Source organism: Rhinichthys klamathensis, unplaced genomic scaffold (assembly GCF_029890125.1).
Source record: "Rhinichthys klamathensis goyatoka isolate OS25496 unplaced genomic scaffold, OSU_Roscu_1.1 h1tg000270l_1, whole genome shotgun sequence".
In the NCBI taxonomy this organism is placed as follows: Eukaryota; Metazoa; Chordata; class Actinopteri; order Cypriniformes; family Leuciscidae; genus Rhinichthys; species Rhinichthys klamathensis.
The window spans coordinates 833,382-858,396 of NW_026606790.1; the positions used below are offsets into that span (position 1 = coordinate 833,382).

Consider the following 25,015-nt stretch of genomic DNA (forward strand, 5'->3'; position numbering starts at 1 on the left):
TGTTAGCAACCAGTCTTCTCTAAGTGATCCTTATGGGGTAGAGTTACGGCACATTCCAGCCATGTCCCTGTGGTATGTGGAGAATGATATACTGTTGGCTTGCGTGTAAGCATGTTTTGTTACATGTCTTTTATTGTGTTGTCCTAACATAGTGTAACCTCTAGATCAGTTCATAAGCAAATGACATATGAACTGATTCAATGAAAAATGGGTTCATAAAAGACTCCTGAATCAATTCAGTTTAGAATCCTGTAGGACTGTGGTTCTCAGTTGGTTTTGTGTCTAGATTTTTCACTGCGCATCAAGTAGAGACCGAACAAAATTGATTGCACATGTCCTCACGATGAAACATTGAAATTAATTAATTTTACAGTTTTGGATGAGGACATGACATGTCTGTATTTTGACTGGTTTCAAGTAATTGATAGATGAATTGTTCAGTTTGACTGGACAGACGTCCTTAGACGTCAACAACAAAATATACGTAAAATGTTTACTCCTAACGTTGATAAGCCAATTTATTTAGCTATTTTTCATTGGCACAATTATATGGTTAATTAGGTTTAATTAGTTGCATTTAGCATTATGTTTTTCCCTATCATAACAGATTTGCAACCTTTTTTGTGACATCAGATGAGAACCACGGATATGGGAAACACTCCTGTATGTATATAAATGAGTCAGTTCTGTGACCCTACACATGTGCCGGGTGCATTATGGGAGACCTCATCCATATATGCTATTCAAATGAGATACCATTTCGATTCATCTCTTTGATTTTGCTTTTAAAATGGGATTGGATTTGACAGTCACTTCTTGGACTTTTTTTTTTTTACAAAAGCCCCAAAGGGTTCAGCGTTTGCTCAGAAGCACAAGTTGAAGGCTGGTTTATCCCTCAAGTACCCATGTGATTTGATTGAATCCATGTTTTATACTCTCTCAACTCAGAAAGGCATGGCAAGCATGTTTTAATAGCCACTGCAGATGGTTTGTATACATCATTTACAACAAAGGGTTACTTTTATTGATGGTATACAGAGAGATTTCCTTGGTTTAGTTGGTTTATTTGGAGCCATTCGTGCTCAAGTCGTTCTGTTTGTGAAAAATGTTAAATATTTCCGCAAGCTGGCGTGGTGGTCTTGAGACGCTCCAGAGAGTTTTTGGCAACACAAATAAGTTTGCCTATAAAAAGGATTTCTTTCTACATATTGTCTTTTCCAGAGCCCATAATAGAGCTTGTGGAGAACGAGTCTTTAAAGCCCTGCGTGGTGCTCAGCAGTCTGTTCGCGGTGAAACGGTTACTGTGGAAACCCTGTGGTCTGGTGTGGTGGCTAGCCTAACTGGAGTCGCTCGTTTATAGAAGTAGTAATAGCCGTGTTTCTAATTAGGGAATGTGTTTCCGTAAATCTCTTCAGAGAGGGAGAGGATGTGTTCCAGTCTTAGCTTGTTGCTTGTACCGTGGTGACCAAAATCACACATTCGAGTGAGGAAGATGACATGGGTTTGTTGGCAAACGAAGCAGGCAAATGAACGTTACCCGGGGAGATCTGAATTCCTGATGTGGCGGCACTTTGGCTTCCAGTGGTTTTACATTGTTTTTTGTTGTTTTTTTACAAAACATACCCTTACTGGAAAGAGACCGTGAGAAACAGCGTCCTTATTCAGTTCCAACTTCATTTCAAAGGCGCTCGTTTTTTTATTAATATAAATTTTTTTTTTAAGTGCTCGTATGAAGTGCGCAAGAGGGAGCACTTAAAAAACTGCTGCGGAGGGGCCTCACAATGCCGTCCTTGTACTGCGATCTGGGCTCTTCTTGCTGCAGCGAGTAGAGGAATGGAAAAGATTATCCACAGGAATGTCTGGGGTGCCCTCAAACGCAGCGCTCCGCGTGACCGGCCAATGGGAGAGCTCAACCGAGTGGCGGGCTAATTTTTTCCTGATGAACTCAGCCGCCTGCTTCATAATGGAGTCTGATTGCCAGCGCTGAACTCACATATGGTCCATGTTTGCAGAGCCCAAATGACAGGACCACTTCTGTAGCGGGCAGAAGGAGACGATCGCTGGCTCAGTTTTTTGTTGTTTCTCTCATTAGGGTTGGGTAAGGACGAGGGTTTAGTCCGACTCATTTCAGACCACTTTCTCCTTCAGGTCTGGGTGTTTTTTCTTTAATTATTCACTTTTTATTGGCATCACTTATCTTAAACTCAAGTTACACCCTAAAGCCAAACCTTATTACTTCTAGCCACACTTAATTATATTGGTTGGGTCGCGGTGCATCTCTCAGCTTCATAAATCCTCCCAGTTAATTTGGAGGCTATTTATTTTCCCGATTTCTTGGAAACAACTTTTGCGGCCGTATTACGACAAGTGGCTGTAGAATTAACTGTATAAATTACTTGGCTTGAGGTGGGTGTGTTTTAGCTCAGTGGAACGTCGCCGGCAGCCTACAAAAAGACAAAAAGAAAATGCGGTCAGGCTTTCCGAGACCAAAGCATGTGTTTGTAGACCTTGTGGTCGCACGGGAAGGGGAAGGGGCACTCTGGAGTCAAAAGGTTAGGGAGGTCAAGGAAAGGAGCTTGTTAGCTGCAACATGTTCCATGGTCCTTGTTTTTTAATTGGGTCTGGTTGGCGTCCATGCTCGCCCTCGCCACTTCCTGTTGGCCCGGGGCCGCCAAAAAGGGGCCTGGAAACTCCAACTTGTTGATTATAGAGTCAGGCTCTTTATTCGCTCTGAAATCCATCACTACCCGGCGTACAGGCTATTTTAATGGTCATATTTATTTAAACTGAGCTTCAAAGGTAACCCAGTGGAGTAATAACAATTCGGCTGCCATTTTTTAACATGTCTTTGTCATATGTACTCATGTAGGTTTATATTCTCACAGCGAGCCTGCAGTCTGTCATTATTTGGGTCGTAGCTGCCAAAAGGGTTTGGGCTAATTGGATTTCGAAGTTAATTTTCATCAGCTATTTGATAAAGACCTGGCAGCAGTCCTAAACACTCTAGCCACCCCCGGTTTCTGCACCAATGAGCACATTCCATACGTCAGGAGTGTAATGAGGAGAAGCAAAACGAAAAGTTTGATCCGAGTGATCTCATCTGGGAGAGACGTTTTACTTTATTCCCTCATCAGCCCGTGTAAACACTGGAAGCAAAGTGGGAGTCATGTGGCTTGTTGGGATGGAGTTTTCCCCGTGACGCTATCAAGCACTTTTTGTGCTAATCTGCCAGCTAATTGAAAGCAGAAATGAAATGAAATGAAATGAAAATGATGGAGGACACTTCTGTGATATTGGACTGTGTGTGTGTGTGTGAACAGTGATTAATGTTAGAGTTTTTATGTTCTTATTGTAAATATTTAAGTGTGTATTTCAGTTGTCATCCGTTCTTTAGTGTGATGATGATAATATCAATATTCCTTGTTGTTGGATTAATAATGATGATGCATATTATTATTAATGTATTGTTAATAATAATTAATTTATTAATAATAAAAAAAACGTTTTACTATTATTATTGTTAATATAAATAAAAGATGGTTTTATGTTGTCCCGAACTCTCCTTGCCATTGGATATTCCCTCCTCAAAGTCATTGATTTATTTAATTTGACATTTAAAAAGTTTTTGTGTGCAAAATTACATTTCTTTTTAGGACTCTATTTTAAAAGCGCACCCCTTGTGGAAGATATGTGGGTATCACAGTCACGTTGCATTTTTTTTGGCAAAATGGAGAAACAATCCTGCTAAACTCTTGCTTTGACCGCCAATACAAACACATAGCCACACTTTCACCTCAAATGACTGCAGGACAACACGCACTGTATTATGGAATGACTATATGACTTGTGACGTCTCAGCTTAGGCTGTGCGTACGTTCGTGTGTGTGGTTGGTGTGTATGTTTTTAGGTGCCGTCTGGGGGGTGCGTGGCCGACACACCTGACACTTGTTGGATGCAGAATGAAATGTGGTGGAGACTGCTCGTGAAGTTGGGCCTTTTGGGCGTTTGTCTCCGGTATGGAGTTTGTTAGCCTGCGCTTTGCTGAGTGTCCTGCCCGACCCTGATACATCTCTTTATTTTTGTTATGCTTATGTTTGTTTTTTCTTGCGTTAAAAATAAATGTTTTGCTGAGAATTGACACGTCTGGTCTCCTTTTAGTTTCAGCCTGAGAGCCAGCTGTAACAGACTATATGGAATGACCAGTGTGTGTGTGTGTGTGCGCGCATCATAAACTAGTTGATTCAGTGACCATCTCTGAAGGTGAGCCCAGCTGACATTCTTAGTTACATGCCAGCCAATCAGAGCCAGAGGCATGTGTGAAACAAAAGTGTGAGTGGCAATAGTTAGAGAGATGGGGCCAAATCTGCAGGAGGAAGCAAAAGAAAAAAAATGAGTGCGTTACAAACAGAGGAAGTGAAGCTCACATTGGCACAGTGTGACAGCAGCCGCTCGTTGTGTCTGGGTCAGGAAAAAAATCAGAGCGACTAAGCCTTTGATAAATCTTTGAGCTCTTAATCTCTGTGTGCCACCATCACAGTGAAATCCTATCTCATTGTCACAGCTGACCGAGGGGGTTGGTGGGCGGCAACACCGTGTCTCGCTCTGCATCTCACTGCCTTCTGGGATATGCAGCCTTTCCCTGACCTTTTCTGTCTGTTTTTCGTCATTAAGGTTTAATTTATGGTGATAATGGCTTGAGGTCAACATGAAATCAAAATTAACCGTTTACTAAAAAAATAATAATAATAATAATACATTTACTGATCTTATTGTTATGATGCACATTGTCGAAGTAAAAAACTTTTTTTATAAAATTTCTCAGCTTCTGAGAAAAACTTTTTTTTTCATTGGCTGACGTTCTTGAAAAACACTGATTTTTTTTATTTAAGCCTTGCTTTTCTCTCTCTAAGTTTAGACATGTTTACAGTGCAATTGACTGCTGGAAAAATGTACTGAGATGACAGTCTTTCCAAATGCAGTGCAGTAAAATATTACAAATAGACTGTTATTTGTTTGCACCATGCATTGTTTTAGGATCACACTTAGGGTGACATATAAAAACAATTGGGAATTTGATATATTGTGGCGTTAGAACCTCTTTTTTTTTCCATTCAGGTTGCGCAACAATATATTCTTGCATACTTGGAGTCTTAAAACAGTAAGACATTCAGTGAGGCCCTTTCAAAGGAACTGGCCAATCTGGGATGACTCTTTAGAACGCGGCACACTGGCTGTTTGTGTGCGATTTGCTTGTTTGTGTGTGTGTGCGATTTGTGTGTGTGTTTATGGAAGAAGAGCTCCAAGTGTTGTTTGGATGGACTGAAGTCATCTGATTCCAATATGCATAAGATCTGTCCTGCCAGGGACAACAGGATGCTTTGGATCAGACACACATAGGTTCACTGTGCATGCTGATTTTACAAACATAAAGTACTAACGTACTTTAGCACTGATCTTTCATGCTCCTTTGGGATGGATGGGGAAAAATTCAAAGGTCTTTGGGAAGCATATGCAAAAATTGTTTGGATTAGGCAAGTTATGCATGTAATATGTGACCCTCTCCATCATTTTGAGTTATTTTGAATCAGAAATGCGTTTATACTTTGAATCTAAAGATTATAAAAAGTTTTCAGAGATTTGATTGATAGGATATTCATTAAAACATACACTACTGATCCAAAGTTTGGGGTCAGTAAGTTTTTTTTTTTCTTCATATTTTTGAAAGAAGGCTCTTATGCTTACCATACCTCTCTTATGCTTCCTGAATTTTCAGCAGCCATTAACGCCAGTCTTCAGTGTCACATGATCCTTCAGAAATCATTCTAATATATTTTGATTTGGTGCTCAAGAAACAATGTTGTTTTCGTCAACGATAACGAAATGATTTCGTTGACGCACTTTTTTTTTATGACGATAACGCGGCGATGACTAGCTAAAAATGGCTCTAAGTTAGGGCTGGGCGATAAAACGATAACGATAATTATCGCGATATAATTTTTCTCGATAAAACTATATCAAGAGGTCGATAAATGTTCGATAATGTGTATGCGCCAAAAGCGGAACGAAACTCATTTGAACCGCGCGCCACACGGACCGTTTATCCGCTCGGCTCAAAGTCCAAACGGCAGCGCGAGCTCACTAGAGCAGACGCGTTTACTCTGATCGTCTCGATCACGAAATCCAGTGAGAAGCCCTTAAGTTCAGCGAAGAACACAAATGTCCAGTTTAAATCAGTTTAAAGGTAGATGAAACACCACTGACAAACAGGAGAAACACTTCGCGCAACGATACAGTCAATCTGAATTGATACTGAATCCATTTAGCCTACCATGGATTTACTGATGTAACGTTAGCCTAGTAATATTAACTGCACCATGAAATGTGGGATATACATATTGAATTGTTTAATATTATTAATTTAGACAATGTATTAAATGACTAATGGAATATAATTACAGTATTTGATAATGTATTTAACTGTTAGGCTACTGTTTTTCATACAAATACCATAGAAACCATAAAGTTACATTTTGCCATGATAGTGAGGTGCTGTAGGCTGTACCTGGCTTTATCTGTGGTTATCAGGATAATCTAAATGCATGATACTGGATGACCAATGGTTAATTTTAATAAAAACTCAAACAGTCAGATTATTACATTTTACCAAATAAAAATGTGGTCCTTAAATAATAAAAAAACAAAACAAACAGATGTTACTGTTTTTGTTAATGAACATAAATTTAACATAGTAGCATTAGCTTGAGTTAGGATGCAGATTTACTGTCAACTCACTGTCAAATATGCATTTCAAGACAAAACATGTAATTTGAATATTGCAGCCTGCACTGCAAACTGTGCTGAAGAAATATTTTTCTTTTCAGATATTTATTTTGTTAAGGAAAAATGACAAATGTTTGAATGTTCTACCTCAGATTTTTAAAACCACAACGCTCTGGTTTATACAACTTTCACTTAGGAGCAATAATCTGCCTTTAAACTTGAAAGAAATAAAGATTTGACATTTATCGTGATAATTATCGATATCGACTGATATAAAAAAAAAATATCGTGATAAATTTTTTTGGCCATATCGCCCAGCCCTACTCTAAGTTGACTAAAACATGACAAGACGTTTTCGAGTTTTTGTTGAGACGAGACGGAACGAAAATGATTATAAGTCTGACGTTCACAATGCATGTCATTTCTGCCTATTTTGCGTGAAATCTGTCTGTTTTGAGCTAAAAAAGTATCAGCAATGCTGCCGCTTCCTATCCTTGTTTTGGGTACGCCCACCGCCTGCACCAGATTCCACACAACAACAACACACCTGCGGCTAGTAACTCGCCACACATCTTCGAAGGACCATGCGGCGAAGCCACCAATAAACGTGCTTGGTGGTCGGAAACGACGAGATGATTTATGGACATACTTTCAGTATAATCCATCAGAAAGAAAAACGGAATGCATAGTATTGGGAGACAATGGTAAATGTGGCCACAAACTAGGTGGGAAGAATGTAGAGCATACGTATGTGTTCCTCAATAGCTTATATTTTGGGCACGTTGTTCATTGCACTTTAGCAATTTCTCAAATAAAGCCACAATTGCCAAAGTAAGAATGTTTTTATTCCTGGCTTTTTTGGAGTAAAACAGTGATTCCACTGTTACCACTTTATCTGTGTGTAATGTTGTAGTAGCTCAAAGTTTTTTGCTGTTTAAACTTTAATTCCTTTATTACTGTGATTACTGGTGAAAATAGCCAATGTGCTGAAATTTTAGAAGAGCATCAATTCATGGAAAAAATATAACTTGAAATATGGGGATAAAAGGTTTCTGCCCAATGCGACAATGAAGTACAGCTTGGCAACACTGCATCTCCATCAATGAGAAAGTCTAGTTTATTATGCAAAGATTTTAAGGTTAACTGTTGTTTTATGAATTGCAACACTTGCTACAACCTGTCAAACCTAAGCCTATTTCCAATACTTTTTAACCTAAATTAATTTGTTAAAGACTACTTTTTTTTTTTACTAAAATTGACTAAAACAAACTTGACTAAAACCGGTTTGCGTTTTCGTCGACTAAAACTTGACTAAAACTATTAAGTTTATATGTGACTAAAACTAAAGAGCATTTTCGTCCATAAGACTAAAATTAAAAGGGCTGCCAAAAACAACACTGTCAAGAAACATATCTTATTATCATTGTTTAGAACAGTTGTGCTGCATTTTTTTAGGGTTCTTTGATGAATAGAAACTGACCCCAAACTTAACTCTCTCTCTCTCTCTCTCTCTCTCTCTCTCTCTCTCTCTCTCTCTCTCTCTCTCTCTCTCTCTCTCTCTTAAATTAAATATTTAAAAAAAAAATAGTATTTTTTTTTTATGTGTATCTTTTAATGTTCATCTCAATAGTTTCTCTTACGTCAGATGACGCATTGCTATGTTGCACGCATATCGTGTTTCGCCATACGTCTGCACATCGTCTGTTTGTTAACTGGACCGTGCCTTAGGCTTAGCAGTTGTCAAAGCTCAGGTGTCCTTTGGAAAGTGCACGGTCAGTTAGCTCTATCCACAAAGGCACAAGGAGGCTGGTTTCCCTTAGGGTGGCTGCTAAGAGCTTGAGAGGGCATGAGGGCTCGTAGAGGAGGTCATGGTTGGGGTTCTGTTGGTATTTTGACGCTAAAATGATTAGACATACTTGGCATTATACCCAACGCTGTGGCGGAGGGGTGCGCAGGCAACTGGAGCGATTGTTTGATCTGAATGCCACCAGAGCTCTTCTCATGAAGGCCAAGGTCAATGTTCAGGCAACTGCCATCGTTGCCATCTTTTGATACAGGTAAAAAGAGGGCATGAGGTCATTGAACGAAAGGAGATTGTGACCTTACAATGTCATACAGGTAGCAACAGGGCCAGCCGAGTGTGCTAATTTGCAGCAAAGCATGCTGGGATACAGTCAGAATGGGACAAATGTGTTACTTGTTGCCCATGTTTGCACTGGAAGTGGTTTGGTACTTTTACAGCTAATGGAAATGTCGTGTTTTGGTGCGCCTCTGTTCAGGGACACACAGCTGTGACTGGTTCTAAAAAAGATTTTTTTTAAAGACTCTATGAATCAGAGTTTCAGTTATCAGTCACACTGATATATGTCCTACAGATTCAAAAGTGTACTATGTATAAAGTGTCATTTTGGTGAATTTGTACCCATGTTTTTTTTATGCCATCCATTCATTCTGTGGATTCGGCTGGACTCGGGCTGTTCCTGAGGAATTCTTGCGGAAAGTTGACCTTTTACCACACATGCACTCCCCCGGTTTAGACATGCACTCCCCCGGTTTAGGCTGCTGTGCATATGGGAGGTAGAGAGCAGAGCATGTGTGCCCGAGCGAAACAAACGCCACAGGGGCATCATGTCCACAAATCCATTGCAGCCTGTGACATTGAGCTAATTGACTGATGTTGCCATGTAATAACGAATATATGAAAGCAGAAATCAAACGCAATGCCATCAGGAATGACAGAGAGGGATTTTACAGTTGGTGTGAGGGGGAAGGATAAACGCTCTAGTCTAGACTATATTATTGAACCTGTTGTTAGTGGTTGAGTAGTTTATTAAATTTAGTATTTACACTTTAATCTTTAAAATCCATGGAGGATTTTAAACAAGACCAATTCATTTTCATTTAAATCTAGGCTAGTTTTCAAGGCTAGTTTTGCGAACCGCTTCAATGAATTAATTGGAAGGATATAATTCAAAAGAATAATTAGTTATAAATAATAAATCCAACATCAATGTAAGTTTCTAGTTAAGTGTTTGTCTGAGTCAAATTTCACTCCAAAATCAAAAGAAAGAAATATGAAATAATATTCATATTTCACAACAATAATGAAACCCATTTTTTAACTCCATTACGATTTTTTGTGTGAAAATAATGTACCAATGTAAAAGAAATAGATGCTAGTAGCAAAAATTATAGTACATTTTCTTTGTGTAACTTTTTTTCTCTTCTTGATTTTAGGATGGCATGTCTTCATTTGGTGCACCTGTTTAGGCCACTGAAAGCCTGCTTACTCTTGAAGAATGACTTTTTCTTCTCTTTAATTGCCTACAGGCGGGGATTGTGAATAAACTGGTGTGCATAACTCATTCTAAGAGATGTGCTTTCCTGTTGTCTTGGCCGGGTGGATTGCTTTTCACTTCCAGCTGAGCTAGTCATCTATCTCTCATTTAGTCCTCTTTTTCTTCTCCTACTTATCTTATGCAGAAGAGGCTGATCCCAGGAAAGGGTTAACCATGTGTACGTGACGGAAGCAAGGGCTGTTTTAATGCTTATGAAAGCGGGCATTCTGCGGAACACTGTGTCCCTATCTGGTAATGCTTTTCAAGCGAAGATTTCCGAATGGAGAGGAAACAAATGGGATTGAAAGCGGAGATTAGTGTAAAGAGACACCTCCGCAACGCTTTTCCCTTTTTCTGGATTACACTTTCATGTATATTTGTGTGTGCATGCAGCCTTGATTATGTCTTTAATCTCCATTCGAGAGTGGACAACTGTTACTCCAGCTGTGCAGACAATGTTTCTGGCGTTTTACTGCGCGTTGTCCCGCATCTGATTACAGTGCAGGCACATCCCTCTGGGCCGACGGGGCTCTGTCCTCAACAGGGAGCTGTGCGGCTCGCTCACATCATGTGTATTCAATCCCTCTGCGATGCAGATTATCAGTGTTTCCCCCAGCTCCCGCTTTTCTGATAATAATCCGAAATCAGAAATGGCAAATAAAGCAGCTGTTTGTAACCCAAGCTGTTAATGCGGGCACGCCGCTGTTTATTTAACACCTCTCCCGCCATCTGGTCTGTTATATTGCAGTACGCTGCGGACACGTGTGCGGAAGATCAACAGCATTACACAATAGAAACGAGCTGTGCGACCAGTGTTGCCAACTCTGCGTGTTTGTTGCTAAATTTAGTGACTTTTCAGACCCCTTTAGCAACTCTTTTTCCAAAAAAATCACCTTATCTAGTTTCCGAGACTCGCCGGTACTGCTGCACGAGCGCAAGTTCTTGCTTTCCTGCCATGCGCACACCTCTCTCTGTGTCTTCTCTGTTCAGTGAGTGGCTGAGAGGAGCAGCACATTCAGTTCAAATTGATTTTAGTGGAGAAACAGATTAATAGCTTGGAAGGTAGAGCTGGGTACGCTCACATATCGCGTCTTTTGCGCGCTCAAGTTCGTTATTTCAAATGTAGGCACACGGTATGCGTGCTCATAATGGAAGCGACACGGTCACGGTGCGACGCGCTCGTTTTTTCCATGCGCGTCCGCGCCGCATCGAGATAAAAACATCTCAACTTTTCAGAATGCCGCAAGCGCACCATAAGCGCACAGTAGGTCACGTGACAAGAACCAACCGGAGCGCAACCGCCCTAGCGCTTTGGAAAAAGGAGGATGCGGCGCGCCCAGCGTTTTCTACGCGTTTTTAGGCGCTATATGTGAATCCGGCCTTAATGAGTCACGTTTCAGTCATTATTTCATATTCATTCTGACAACAGAAACATTTATAAATTAAAACAGTTTTATTAATCATTTGGCTGTATTAAATGTGAACAGTAGTAGAGAAGAAAACAAATGCAAAAGGCTGACTACGCAGAATGTGACAATGACATCATGAATATGCTAATTGGCATATGGCGTTACCTAGCGATTTTTCAAGCAGGCTTTAGCTGCTTTCCATTGAAAGAGGTTGGCAACAGTGCATGCAACTTGCTTTATATAGCACTAATTCACCCTACACTCTTTCTCACTCGAAGCTCAGTTATTCAAAACCCTGAAGCTCAAATTATATGGTAAGGGATGCCAACCGTCTGGATTTAGGCACTTTCCAATTCAGAGCAGGTCGATAACAGGTTCACATATGGATGGACGTTAGGCTAGCGATCAATAACTATGAAAAGCAAAATGCGCACTAGGTTCACGCTACACACAATCGCAGGTAAATCTTAGCTCAACCGCAAGCAGGACTGGCTTTGCCCATCCACCTGCATGGTAGAAGGTCTATCAGGTTGCAAGTACTCATGGTATTTATGCCGAAAGGGTAAACTGAGTTATGGGTCTTTTTCTGTGTTTGTGAGAGTCAATTTCTCTCTCATTCCTGTCAGTGTTGCTTATCTGTGGCAGGCAGGTTTCAAACGTCATAACTGGAATAATTTTCAATCTTTAAAAGGTGATAAAATGAGGCAGAATTCACAATAGAATGACAGCGTCCTCAAGGTTGAATTGACTGAGGACGTGCAGCCAGTGTCCTTTTTGTTTCTTTTGCTTGTAATCCGTCAGTCACTCTTAGTTCCTCCCTGTGTTGATTCAAATGAAGAGTACCACTCTAAAATTAAAAGCCTTTTCTCAGGTCTGCCTCCTCTCATATCCTGTTTGTTTTTCAGCTTAAATAAAAAGTTTTTGGAAAATACTTGAATCTTATGCTTTTTGTGTCCCATGCACCGCTTGTTTGAGGTAGAGTGGTGCATCAGAGCAACACAAATCCAGTGTAAACTGTGACTTATCACCTAACACGCAAGTAACCAGATTACATGCTATCAGCTAATTGTGGGTCAGAGTTGCAAACAACTTGTCGTCTCCTGATTGAATTGATTAGGCTAAACTCATAAATTATGGATCATGGAATGTTTTCACCCAACATTGCACCCATTTTGTTTTTCTTCCAATTACGAAATTATGGTCTCCTGCAATGTTCCCTCTAATTTTTTTTCTTGCTGAGCAAAACTTTTTTCTATTGGTCGGACATTTTTCGCCACCTGAGCAAAAATATTCTTTATACCTAAGCTGTACAGCATACGTAGAAACACAATGGTTTCAACATTCAGTTGTAACTTTTAAGTTGAATTTGCCATTTCTATTTTATTTGACCCTTGATGTAACTTATTGGTATTAAATCATATTTTAGAATACCAAGCAATCAATTAAGAAGTCACTAAATGAAGCACATTTTAGGTTACCTGATATTTTTTTACAGTGCTGTTAACTGTACCAGTCTTTACCAAGAAATCCTATGAAAAATAATTTACAAAATCTTCTGCAGGACAGTTCAATTCTTTACAATAATAGAATATAGTATGAAAGTAAGCTGTTACACTGAGATGGTTTGAGAAAACCATAAAGTGTTTTTGTACAGTCAATTAATTGTGTACAGGAAGCATTAAACCATCAAAGTTAAATGATTGTTTATTGCTTATGAATTTCCAATATTTTCTTTAGCAGGGGGTTTCAAACTTTTAAATGGCAAGGACCCCTAAACAATACCCTTGTGAGATTCTTTATTTAGGCTTATAATATAATAAAATATAGGCCTAATATAATATAAAAAAACGAATTGAAGTATTTGAAGTGATATAATATATCAGTTTAAATGCTTCAATTTGTTTACATATTATATTATTATAATATGAAAACAAACTGAAGCATTTAAATAGATCTAATAGCTGAATATTTTCAAGAAAAGTGAATGTGAACTCTTTTATAATCTAACCATCCCTGAAACTCCCCCACACACAAAAACATCTATTTAATCTAATGATGTATTTTGAGTTTGCACGCGGGTGGGTGTGTAATTGTTACCGTTCTGTGTCCATCAACCGTTATTTCCACCACTTTAATCAAACCACTCTTCCTTAAAACATTATGATGTTATTTTATTTCACATGTCTTTGCGTTTCTCGTTGCCCCTCGGATTGAGCTATTTGGTCCGCACACACGACTCACTGCCAATCACACGCGCTCACATCGTTCTCGTTCTATGAAACCTGTAAACTGCATTCACCAGTTTTCACTCTATAGCGGTTGACCAGAACACTGAAATTATTTCTCACTTAAACTACAATCAAATGGATTTCCCCACACATTTCGCGTCAGTCCTCTGCGTGGCATTTTATTCTTTTCTGCGCGGCCGCGCACGCGCGCAGCTTAGAGGGAACATTGGTCTCCTGGAACATCCTTCTTAAACTGGTAACTGTGTTTAGTAACATAGATGCTGGTTTCTAGCTGGTCCAATGTGGTTATTTACTGGTCCAAGCTGTTTTTAGCTGCTTCACGCTGGTCATTTGCTTTTCTAAGATGGTCATTAACTGGTGCAAACTGGTATACCATCTTAGACTAGCAACAAACTAGCTACTTGCTGTACTGGTAGTTTTTTGTGGTATGTTTTTGGAACATGGTGGTTGGTTGACCAGCTAATAACCGGTGAGTGGAACAGCAAATGACCAGTTTGGACTAGCTAGAAACAATCCACCATGTTAAACTGGATATTCTAGCAGGATGGTGGGTAAAGGTACTTTCTTAGGGGTGTTGGTTACAGATAGCAAGTGAACGTCGCCAGTTTTAGTAGCTAGAATGACAAACACTTCAGAGCAAAAGAGGATTTTGAAAGTTTAACTTCTCTGCTCCGTGTTGTTTTGAATTAAATCTTGCTAAACAACTTCAACAACAGCTGCGATGTGCAATTTTAATGCAATCTGAAAACTGTTTTGCGGCAGAGATTTGGAAGCGGTCATAGATGTTTCTCATCCTCTCCTCAGACTATGACTGTCCATAGCGAACAGACTCCATCAGTTTGCTATGGACACTCAGTCTCTCTGTTAAACTTCACAAGGCCTTTTGAGCAAAAGTTTTTGGACTGTGTGTGTGTGCATGTGTGCACACACCGCTGTCAAGATCTGTGTATTCTCATAGTGTTCTCATAAAACCTGCATTTGTAAGTGTGTGTGCATATCCCACTGTGCTTCTCTCCAGGAAGAGAGCCTAGAGACTTCCTGTTTGTGCTAAGAGTGAAAGGAAGAGCCTGAGAAGTTAAAGCAGACACAAACATGATAAAAACACACCCACACATACACACAACTGCAGTATTAACACAAAAAGCGGTTCAGTTTAATGTTGTTCAGCTTAGGTGGAACAATCTACGTACGTACTATGATTATATTATTTGAATATTATTTATTTCTAAAAACAGCAAGCAGAGTTCTTTTTATCTCGTCATATTTTCTTTAACAGTACATTTTAGGACAAATTGTTTTGTTGTTAAAATGCACCTTTTTTAAAATCTTCAAAGAGTTTTCATTTACTCAACAATAACAAAGATTAGATGTTTTTGTTAGTAATTTAAACAGTTTATTTTAAGTAAAATGTAGTGTTTTTGAGATGCATCTTTCATCTTCAAGAGTTTTTTTTTCCCTTTTCGTCAACAATAATTAAAATGAAACGAAAACAAAGTGTTAGTAATTTAAACAAATATTTTCATCAGTATTTTTGTTGATGGATTAACACATGTGTGTCATACATACGTAAACACTCTAATATGACCCAAACAAACAAACCTCGAATAGTTGAGAAAAAAGTAATCATCCCCATGATGCATCATATTTGGCTCAACAATAATGTAAACAAGCTAAAAAAGAAGCTTTGTGATGATGATTAAATGTTTTCGCCAATAATTTAAACAAACATCAGACTAGATTAACACTTAATCTAGATTTTTTTCTCTCTGTGTGAACACACTCATGTTACTCAAACACAAACAAACCTATATTTAAAGTTCTCATCTGTGTAAACAAATGCATAAAACTGCATTCATTTCCCCAGATAATCGCTTCAATCGTCTGGCCTGTTTACAGTCAAACTCATATTCTTTCTTAGCCGTTTTCACATCTGTTTCCAAATACATGTGAATACAGAAAGCCATTAAATGTTCACTTTTCTTCTGTGCCACAAAGGAGCTCTGCGGGCTGTCATTTATCAGGACTCCGGGCTCTTTGTTGTAATTGACATGTAATCCGTCGGGTCTTTTCTGCAGAACAGATGTCACAATTGTTGGTGCAGTTGCTCATTGCTTGAGCTCATTGCTTGGAGGAAAAGGTTTAAAGCCTCTTCGTCGTACACTTCCAATCACAGGCGTATGGCAACAGACAGAGGCTTTCTCAACCCACAGATAACGCACCTCAGCGCAGGCACGGAGTCGCTCTGGACCACTGAGTCAATAGAGATGCTCCAGGCTTTTTGATCTCCTCCTTTGTTGATAGAATGAGTGCAGATCGGTTCGAAAGACATTAACCTTTGCCTTGCGGGTAATTCCCATTTATCTTGCTTCATTGTGCAGTTGATTGGCTGAGCACACAGTGGTAATGTGGATGCAGGAGAGGATACACTGACTGGTGGACTCCAAGCAAGCGGCGAAACGCTGACTGTTTCCTTCTGTTGTCAAACCCTCATCATTTCATTGCTCTTGGCTGATGCGTTTCTATTTATATGGGGGCAGTTGTGAGTCCTAAACTGTTTTTAAGTGCACTTCTAGGTGGTTGCTAGGTGTTTGGTCAAGGGCCCAAATATATATTATATTGTGGTCCTTAAATATCACTTTTTATTTTTCTTTCAATGCAAGTTTATGAGATCATCCACCGAAAATTGTTTGTCTGATCGTTTGTAGTTGACGCTCTTCATAATTCAGCCTACAAATGGCTTACTCACAGTTGTTGCTGCACATTAGACTGGGAGAAAGTGTTTTAGCATCAAAATATGAGGCTTCATCTTTAAAAGCAGGGTTTTCGATTATTTAATGGCTTCTTTTAGTGACAGGTGGTTAAGTTCCCTCACAATACTGAGAGATGTTTGTTTTATGTTCTGCCAGTCGCTTTTTCCCTTCACCTGCTTTAAATACTGTCAATTAAAAATGATTTGTGAGACTCAAGTCGCCATGACAGCACTCTGGATCAACAAATTATTTTCACTTAGACAAGTAATCCGTCAAGTTAAATAGGACGCATTACCGATTTAAGATTCCGCTGTCAGTGCACATATCCGTGTATTTGTGCACATCTATTTCAGCTTGTTTGTCAGAGCCGTCAAGTGAATTCATGGCGCCAGAGACATATTTTAAATGTGCAATATCTTTTACCTAATATTTATTTACCAAAACAAGAATAATAAACAAAATATATTATTACAAATATATTATATATTATAATCTAATATAGTTAATATATATATATATATATATATATATATATATATATATAATAAAGTACACATATATATATATATATATATATATATATATATATATATAAATGGTAAATGGACTGCATTTATATAGCGCTTTCACAGACCCAATGGCCACCAAAGCGCTTTACAATTTGCCTCACATTCACCCATTCACTCGCTCATTCATACACCGATGATATATATATATATATAGAGAGAGAGAGAGAAAGAGAGATTGTAATTACAAATAGATTCAAATTAATATTAATATATTTTAATAAATATTATATATAAATCATTTAAAAGAGTGTTTAAGACATTTTTACAATATTGCTCTGTTTATTATTATTATAATAAAAACATTGCATCATTCATATTATATATTTTTGTTAGTTTGTTTGTTTGTTTGTTTGTTATTTACAGATAAACTTGCATTAAAATGCAACTATTCCAATTCATTTTATGTATATATAATTATTATAATGTAAGAGAGCATTTAAGGCATTAAAGCCTGATTTGACTCCACTTGCAGAGCTGCATACAGAGAAATGACTCTGTTGTTAATGATTACATTTCCCACTCTGAGGTCTCACTGTTTGGACCCGTCAACACGGAGGTCTCCTGCTGCACGCCTGACTGAATGACTCGACGTTTACTGAGACATCTGATGAGGGTCGCTGAGGGGCCGTGACCCGTAAACCCCCGTCACTCTGTTAGCCCCTGACAGCATGAAGCCGTACACTCCTGGCTGTTTGTGTCTCGTTGAGAAGCTATGACCTGGGTCTCTCAACTCAACGCCTTGCTTTTTCCTTTTCCTTTCTAATGTAGAAGGAACAGGAAAACAAGGTGGAAAGGAGATGATGGGGGCTTGGGAGGAGACTCTGATAGTCTACAGAGGATTGTGGGAACTCTGCGATAAAGCCTGGAGCTTAATCCCACGTAAAGCTGGTGTGTGTGAGACTGCAGCACTCACACGGACCTTTCGTGATCATTAGGAATGAGTTGCGTGTGAGTGAGTCTGCTTTCTTATAGGTTATTTCTGAATAGTTTAGTTGTTTTTTTAACGTTTCTAAATCATTTCCATTAGTCTTATTTAGCATTCGTTTGCTTTTGAACTGTGTGTGGTCTGAGGTATTCTGAGCATTGTTGTCACTAAATACTCCCGTTGAAGGCGTGTGTGTGTGTGTGTGTGTGAGAGAGAGAGAGCGTTTTTTGTGCCATGCCTTTACTGGAATTTGGAGCAGGAGCTGATCTTGTTTTGCTGCTTTATGAGTCTGAGTGGATGTCTGTAATTGAGGTTATGGGTGATTAAACTCTCCATGCCCCACACAAACCTCTAACCAGCCATCAGTCAGTGTCACCCGCCGTCCTCTGCGCTCAGCCTGGGACTGACTGACTCACTGACCCCCCCCCCCTCTACATGGGATGCTTTGTAGAAGTCAGATTGGCTTGAAATTTAAACAGTTTAGTGACCTTATGTGTGTGTGTAATATAAGGAGGGTGTGTGGTGTTTGCCTTTTCTGTGCATTTTCATGTATTCCAGAGGTTGCAGTTTTTTTTTTTTTTACATTTTTAGCTATTTAAACAGTGTGCATACTGCATATGTAAGTGTGCACGTTTAAGCGTGTATGTATGCATGCATGTATAATATTTTTAAGTAAAAAATATAATAAAAATACTTTTTTAAACTTGACAATATGTAACACGAGTTAAAATCAAGACTCAACACAATGGGCCCTATCTTGCACCCGGGGCAAATGACTTTGTACACTGACGCATGTATCATTCCTATTTTGCACCCGTGCAAAGCGGGCTTTTCCCTCCACAGACGTACGTCGGTAAACTAGGAAATGAACTTGCGCTCCCTGGGCGGGTCGGCGCAAAAAGGAGGCGCAAACATTCCCTAGTGCTAAATCTGAAGACTGCGAAATCACCTGGTAAATCCGCCATAATAATAACAATCCGCCATGCAACATGCGCACCTGCTCTTAAAGGGTATGTTGGACGACGCTCTGATTGGTTTATTTCACGTTACGCCCAAACCACACCTATGAATAATGAAGCTATTTCAGACCAACCCCTTTTAAACTTGCGTCGGGCGCAAGAGTCATTTATCCCGCCGGTAAAATAGCAACAGCGCCCAAGACCCGCCCACAAAATTACTCGCGCTTCGCGCTTGATGCTTGCGTTTCAGATCGTTAAAATAGGGCCCAATAATACTAAGTATACATAATTGTAAAAAAGCTTACTGTATGCATGCATACTTATAGATCATTATCTATACTTCAGTAATTATGCATACAGTAAGTGTGTGTGTGTGTGTATATATATATATATATATATATATATATATATATATATATATCAGGGTTTCCGTTGTCCGCTAATTACCGGACACTGGCCGGGAAAAAAAATGAAATGCCCGACAAAATTAAATCTCTCCGGTCAAATTGTCCGATTAAAATTGCGTAATAATCCCGCCCACTAACACAATATGAATTTGAGAATAAGCCTAAAATGTATAAAGCAAAAATACACCGACCTTTGGCTATGTTATAAAGGAACAGGCTCTACCGTTTGAAAGTTATTAAACAACATCGCATGCTGCATTTTAAATAAAGCGCACACCAAAAACGGCTGTAATATAGACCTAAACAACGAACGATTGAGTGAGACGTTTCAAATATGGCCAGGCCCAGGCAGGCTAGCCTTAAAAGCTTTTTTCAGAAGCCAGACGCGATGGACGATGGTGAATCAGGAACATCTCATTATATAGATCAGTGGTTCTAATCCGCGCACTCGTTACGGCTGCAGTTTTTTTTTCCTCTCATCAAAACTTAATAGCCTATGTTCATCAGTGGTTACAGCCTATATCAAGCAGGGACACGTTTGTGTGCATTTTATTTTGTGATTTTACCGGAATGAATAGAGAGTCTCGGCAACGGCGATAGAATGAAACGCGCGCCAGAGTGAAGATTGCGCAACTCGCGCAGCGCGTCGTCCATGCAACTGATAGCAGCGGACACGAGCGCTCAGCTTGATTTCAAAAACATCAGATTTTAGCGCTAGATCTCTTATTTAATAGCGAACTAAATTAATGATCTGCTAGTTAACTGGAGATGTTTTATTTATTTGTATTAGGTACATCCGTACCTCAATGTTTCAAAAAGTGAATGTGTGTGAAACCATAGTAAAAAACAATTGGTGTTGATTGACGTCAATCGGACGTTCATGTTTTTTTCCGTCTATTTGAAAGTTAGGCTAATAATAACATGTTGCATTCTAAATCTATACGGCCTGATTATGTCATTTTTTAAGTTACATAGCCTGCCTCCAGTTTTCCTCAACTTGACTAATTAAGAGGCGATATTTGACCGGCATATCATCAAAATGTCCGTAAAACGAAAGGTGACCGGCACCATTTTTTTCTAGCGGAAAGATATATATATATATATATATAGCATATACAAATATTCTTGAATATTTTGAATTAAATTATATTTTTGATAATCTAGTGATTTTAAATATTTAAAAACAACTCAACTTTCTATCTTTTTTATTTATTTATTGTAAACTTGTCATTATGTATCACTTGAGTGACAAAACAATACTGCAAATGTACTGCAAGAGTGTGTATACGTGTGCAGTGTAGCATACACTAAGTTTGGACGAAATAGGTTTTGTTTTGTTTTTTGGCGTGTTCGTGCACGGGATTTTGTTTTTGGTATTGCGATGGCCTGAGGCGTGATGATGTTTTCTGGCCTAATTGGCATGTTAATGTAGACGCTGTGGGTGGGAAGGGATATGCTGGAAGCTAATGTGTCTTATCAGGACAGGCGGTGAGTGACCGCGGGGGGAGACCTGTCCTCCTCGGCTCCAGAAACTCAGCTGCGTCTGTAAGGCCTGGGATTTGTACACACGTGTCTATGCATACATGCCTGTTTGTGTAGCGGGCGGATGGGGGGGGTGTCCCTGTTCTTCGATAACAGTTTGTTTATTATGTGAGGGTTAGAGTATAGCTGTTTTCATTAGCCTGATGTGAGCAAGAGGGAGTGGGGTGAGTTCATTGAGTCTGGCAATAGAGTCATGTCAGGTCAGCTGTGCCATATAATCACTGCTTATAGTGTGTGTATATTGTGTGTGTGCTTAAACTAAACTTCATAAATGTTATGAATAATATACATTAATTATTGTGTATTACTTTTTTTATATCATGAATTATTAATACACACATTATGAACTAACCTTGCCATGGCATATAATGGTCTAATTATCTTATTAACTTTTATTTTATTGACTACGATGAATAGTTATAAGGGTCTACACTTTTTTTATATTTATATGAATGAATATTTGTAATACTTTTTTGTCACTTGATTTTGTGAATCAAATAAGCCTTTAATGTGTTTATCTGTAGCCATGAGAACACTTCAAGTGAAAGATTTAGCACAGTGCCAGTGGATTACTCATCTTCTCTTTTAATGGTATTTTTGGCTCTTGAAAATGGGAGTCGATGTTCTGCCTTTCACATCACAGAAGCGTGTAATTTTCTATATTACAATGTCAAGTCATTCCTTTCAGCTACAAGAGAAGGCATGTAATGTGAGGTTCATCCTTTTCTTCTGAGTCATGTGTCGGAATCGTTCTTTTAATCTGCCGTCTTACTGTAAGCTTGAGCGGTAAAAGCTCTCAAAACTGGTGGAAAAACCCAGCAAAAGCTTCCCTTTAATGTCCTTTTCAGCTTCTTTTTGTGTTTTTTGGCCTCTGTCCAGAAAAAATGGAAAGGCGGGAGGAACGAAGTCAGCAAACCCCTTGTTTTCCGAGTGCAGGCGACGGCCCCTCGGTTTTGCTGAGGTTGAGGTGTTTGAGAAGCTTCAGGTGGTCCGTTGTTGAGAGTTTGTGAAGGTGTGTGTTTTCAGGCCACCCCATTCCCACACAGTCGCCTGGCATGGACATCTCCCGTCCAGCAGTTCTTCCAGAGCTGACTGTAGCCAATCAAGACTCAGAGTTTATGAGCATATTCCAGCGAACCAATAAAAAACACCTGCCTGCTCAAACATTTCCCCAGGTGCCAATCACAACACCTCGAATCGTGGGTTTACACGAGTTAGCCAGTTATAAATTGGGCACGGTGGGCCCCTGTGGAAGCATGAAATATGAATTCAATCACGAAAAGGGTTGAGAAAAGCAGCCTCATTCACAAACAGTGCTGCGTAACATCATGAAATGCTAATGTTTGGAAAAACAACAGTCAATAACACTGAGGAGTGTTCTGTGGAGAGAAATGAAAATGTGACTCATGGAATTCAAAAACATTTTACAGTGTAAAAAACCCCAGCACAGCCTGCTTTAAAGTGTGTGCCTGAGAGAAAAAGTGACAATCTTCTAGTTGAAATTAAAACAGTCATTTTAGCCCAGCCATGGGCCAACGAACATGCTAACAGTAGGCTGAAATGTGCTTAAATATGCAGCTACTTTAGCACTCTTTGTCTCTCGTATCGCCTGTCCTTTAGGAATAAAGAGGACATCTGATGTCCCTCACAGGCAGATGACGAGTGTAATTCACTTGGACAGGTTGAGCTTTTAGGCACATGTGCTTCTTTTGACACGATGCGGACCGGGCTATCCGTTTTCCTGCCTCCACTTCTTCATCAAAAGTGAATTTGGTTTCATACGTCTCAGTGCGACAAAAGCTCCCGTTTATTGCTCTCACAGTCTCTGCTCTCAAAGGCCTTTCTGACTTTTTACAGAAGGTCTGGTTGAACCAACAGAGCCCTCTTTAAAGTCCCCCTGAGGTTGATTAGCCGTGAGAGGGGTGAAACGTTTGAAGTGGTGCTATTTTGCGGCGATCCGCCTGGAGTTATGATAAAGGCGGTTTGTTTGCGTCCGCGGCATGGCTGTGATAGGTGTCAAGAGACAAAGCTAATTGGACATGAAGTGTTTTACAATGAAAAACGCATAGGAGCCAGAGTCAGTATTCACCTCACATCGCTCAGAATAAAAGACTCTCTCTGAACCCAGTTTATCCCGGGCCCCAGGGGACTCCCTCTGATGGGAACAGGAGAGAGAGAGAGCGAATCCCTGTTAGCGAAGTCAAAACTCTCAGTGGTTTCTGCGTTGTTGTTGGTTTTTTTTTTCATTTATTTTGGGAAGAAATGGGCTCACAGACTCTAAATGATGATGCTAAATTCTGTGATTGCAGGGCCTGAATTACGATTCATAAAATGGACATATTTTTAGTAAATACATAAATAATATACAGGGCTCCAGACTAACTTTTTGCCTTGGTTGCACTGGTGCGCCTAACTTTTTTATTTAGGTGCACCAACACAAAATTTAGGTGTACTCAAATTTTTCCTCGTCTCGTCGCCTTTAACGCCACAATTTCAAGGTCACCTTTTTATCACGCTCCATATATTCATATATATTATGTAAATGCTTTTAAACAAGAATAAGGTGTAATTTTTTTTTTATTTGAAGCACAATTATACTGTATATAAAAATATAAATCTTTAAAAAAAAAATGTAAAGTGCTGTTTTTACATTGTTCAAGTTAGGCCAGGGTATTGACACAAATTTCACAATTCGATTCAATATTGATTATTTTGGATATCAGGTACAATACATGGCAAATTTTCTCAAGGAAAACAAATCTCAACTAATACTGTAAACTGGGAGTCAGTTGTAGCCCACTATGTTTCATTAGCCTACTAAAATATTGAAGGTAAAAATTACCTGATTTGTACACAAACACTTAAATTACACTTTAATTTATTTTTATAATAGTAGTTATGAAATATAAACATTTAAATGGTGGCTGCATAAAAACTTGCCAGATTTTTTCAAACAACATGCATTAAATATTGAAAAACATTAAAAATTATAATGAATATGTAATATGGTGCATATATTTGGCAAAATGCTCCTCTAGAGTTAATTTTTCTAGCTAGCTAACGAGTTTATGGTCACTGGATATGTTTTTTCTGAGGTAAATGTGACGTCACATTACATTGTTTGCAAGCGTTTTACTGACGTCTTTCCACGGTTGAAACACTGATTGAGCGATTCCATGTGAAAGATACGGATTTCGATAAGTTGTACTCTATCTTTTAACACACTTTCAGATGCTCGTTCATGTTTATTTCGCGCTGTAACTGGTATTATTAAGGCTGAAGAGAAGATCATGTGCGCGTGCCGCGGAAAAATTGTCGTCGCACCCTTACAAATTTTGGTCGCACTCTAGAGCCCTGTTATAGAATAAAGAGTATTGGTACTGCAGAATATCGATACTGCAGGTATCGTCACAATAAATGATCAAATAAGTCTTTGGCCATTCAGATATTTTTTTTAATTCAGGAAAAAATATGACATTTCTATTTTAAGAAATTATAGCAGCCACATTTTACTTTATTAAGAATATAAGTACAATTGGTTAGAAATAAATATATAATTAAAATAAATATTAGAAATACATTTATTGTGTGTGTGTGTGAGAGAGAGAGAGAGAGAGACAGCGTTTTTTTATGCCATGCCTTTACTGGAATTTGGAGCAGGAGCTGATCTTGTTTTGCTGCTTTATGAGTCTGAGTGGATGTCTGTAATATCAGCCACACGTTGACATTTTTTATTTTTTTATTTTTGGCATATGTACATGTTTGTTTGTTTGGTTGGTAGTGGATGTGTTTTTTGGAGTGGGAATCTCATTATTCATAAGAACATACTTTCCTCACTAATTTCGCCCATTTGTCTTGGAAATGCAGCCCGCTGATTCCATGTTGTTTGTTTGTTTGTTGTTTGTTGCCGGCAGAGGGGAGGATGGTGGGAGAGTATCGAAACCGCACTTTCCCCATGAGACGTATAGCACGTTTCCATATACACACGCACACACGCTGCCCCCTCCAGAGCGGCGCATGCATTCCCCTCGGCCTGCAAGGCCTCTTCCTGCCTCACATAGATGTAGAGTTTCCCAGAGCAGACCCC

The 25,015-nt window shown here is 39.1% G+C and overlaps 1 protein-coding gene across 3 annotated transcripts in view; it reads left to right on the plus strand.

The window, feature by feature from the left end:
• The window catches only part of rxraa (retinoid X receptor, alpha a), a 203,524-nt gene that overhangs the window by 104,152 nt on the left and 74,357 nt on the right, over positions 1–25,015 (plus strand). The gene's annotated exons all lie outside the window — the stretch shown is intronic.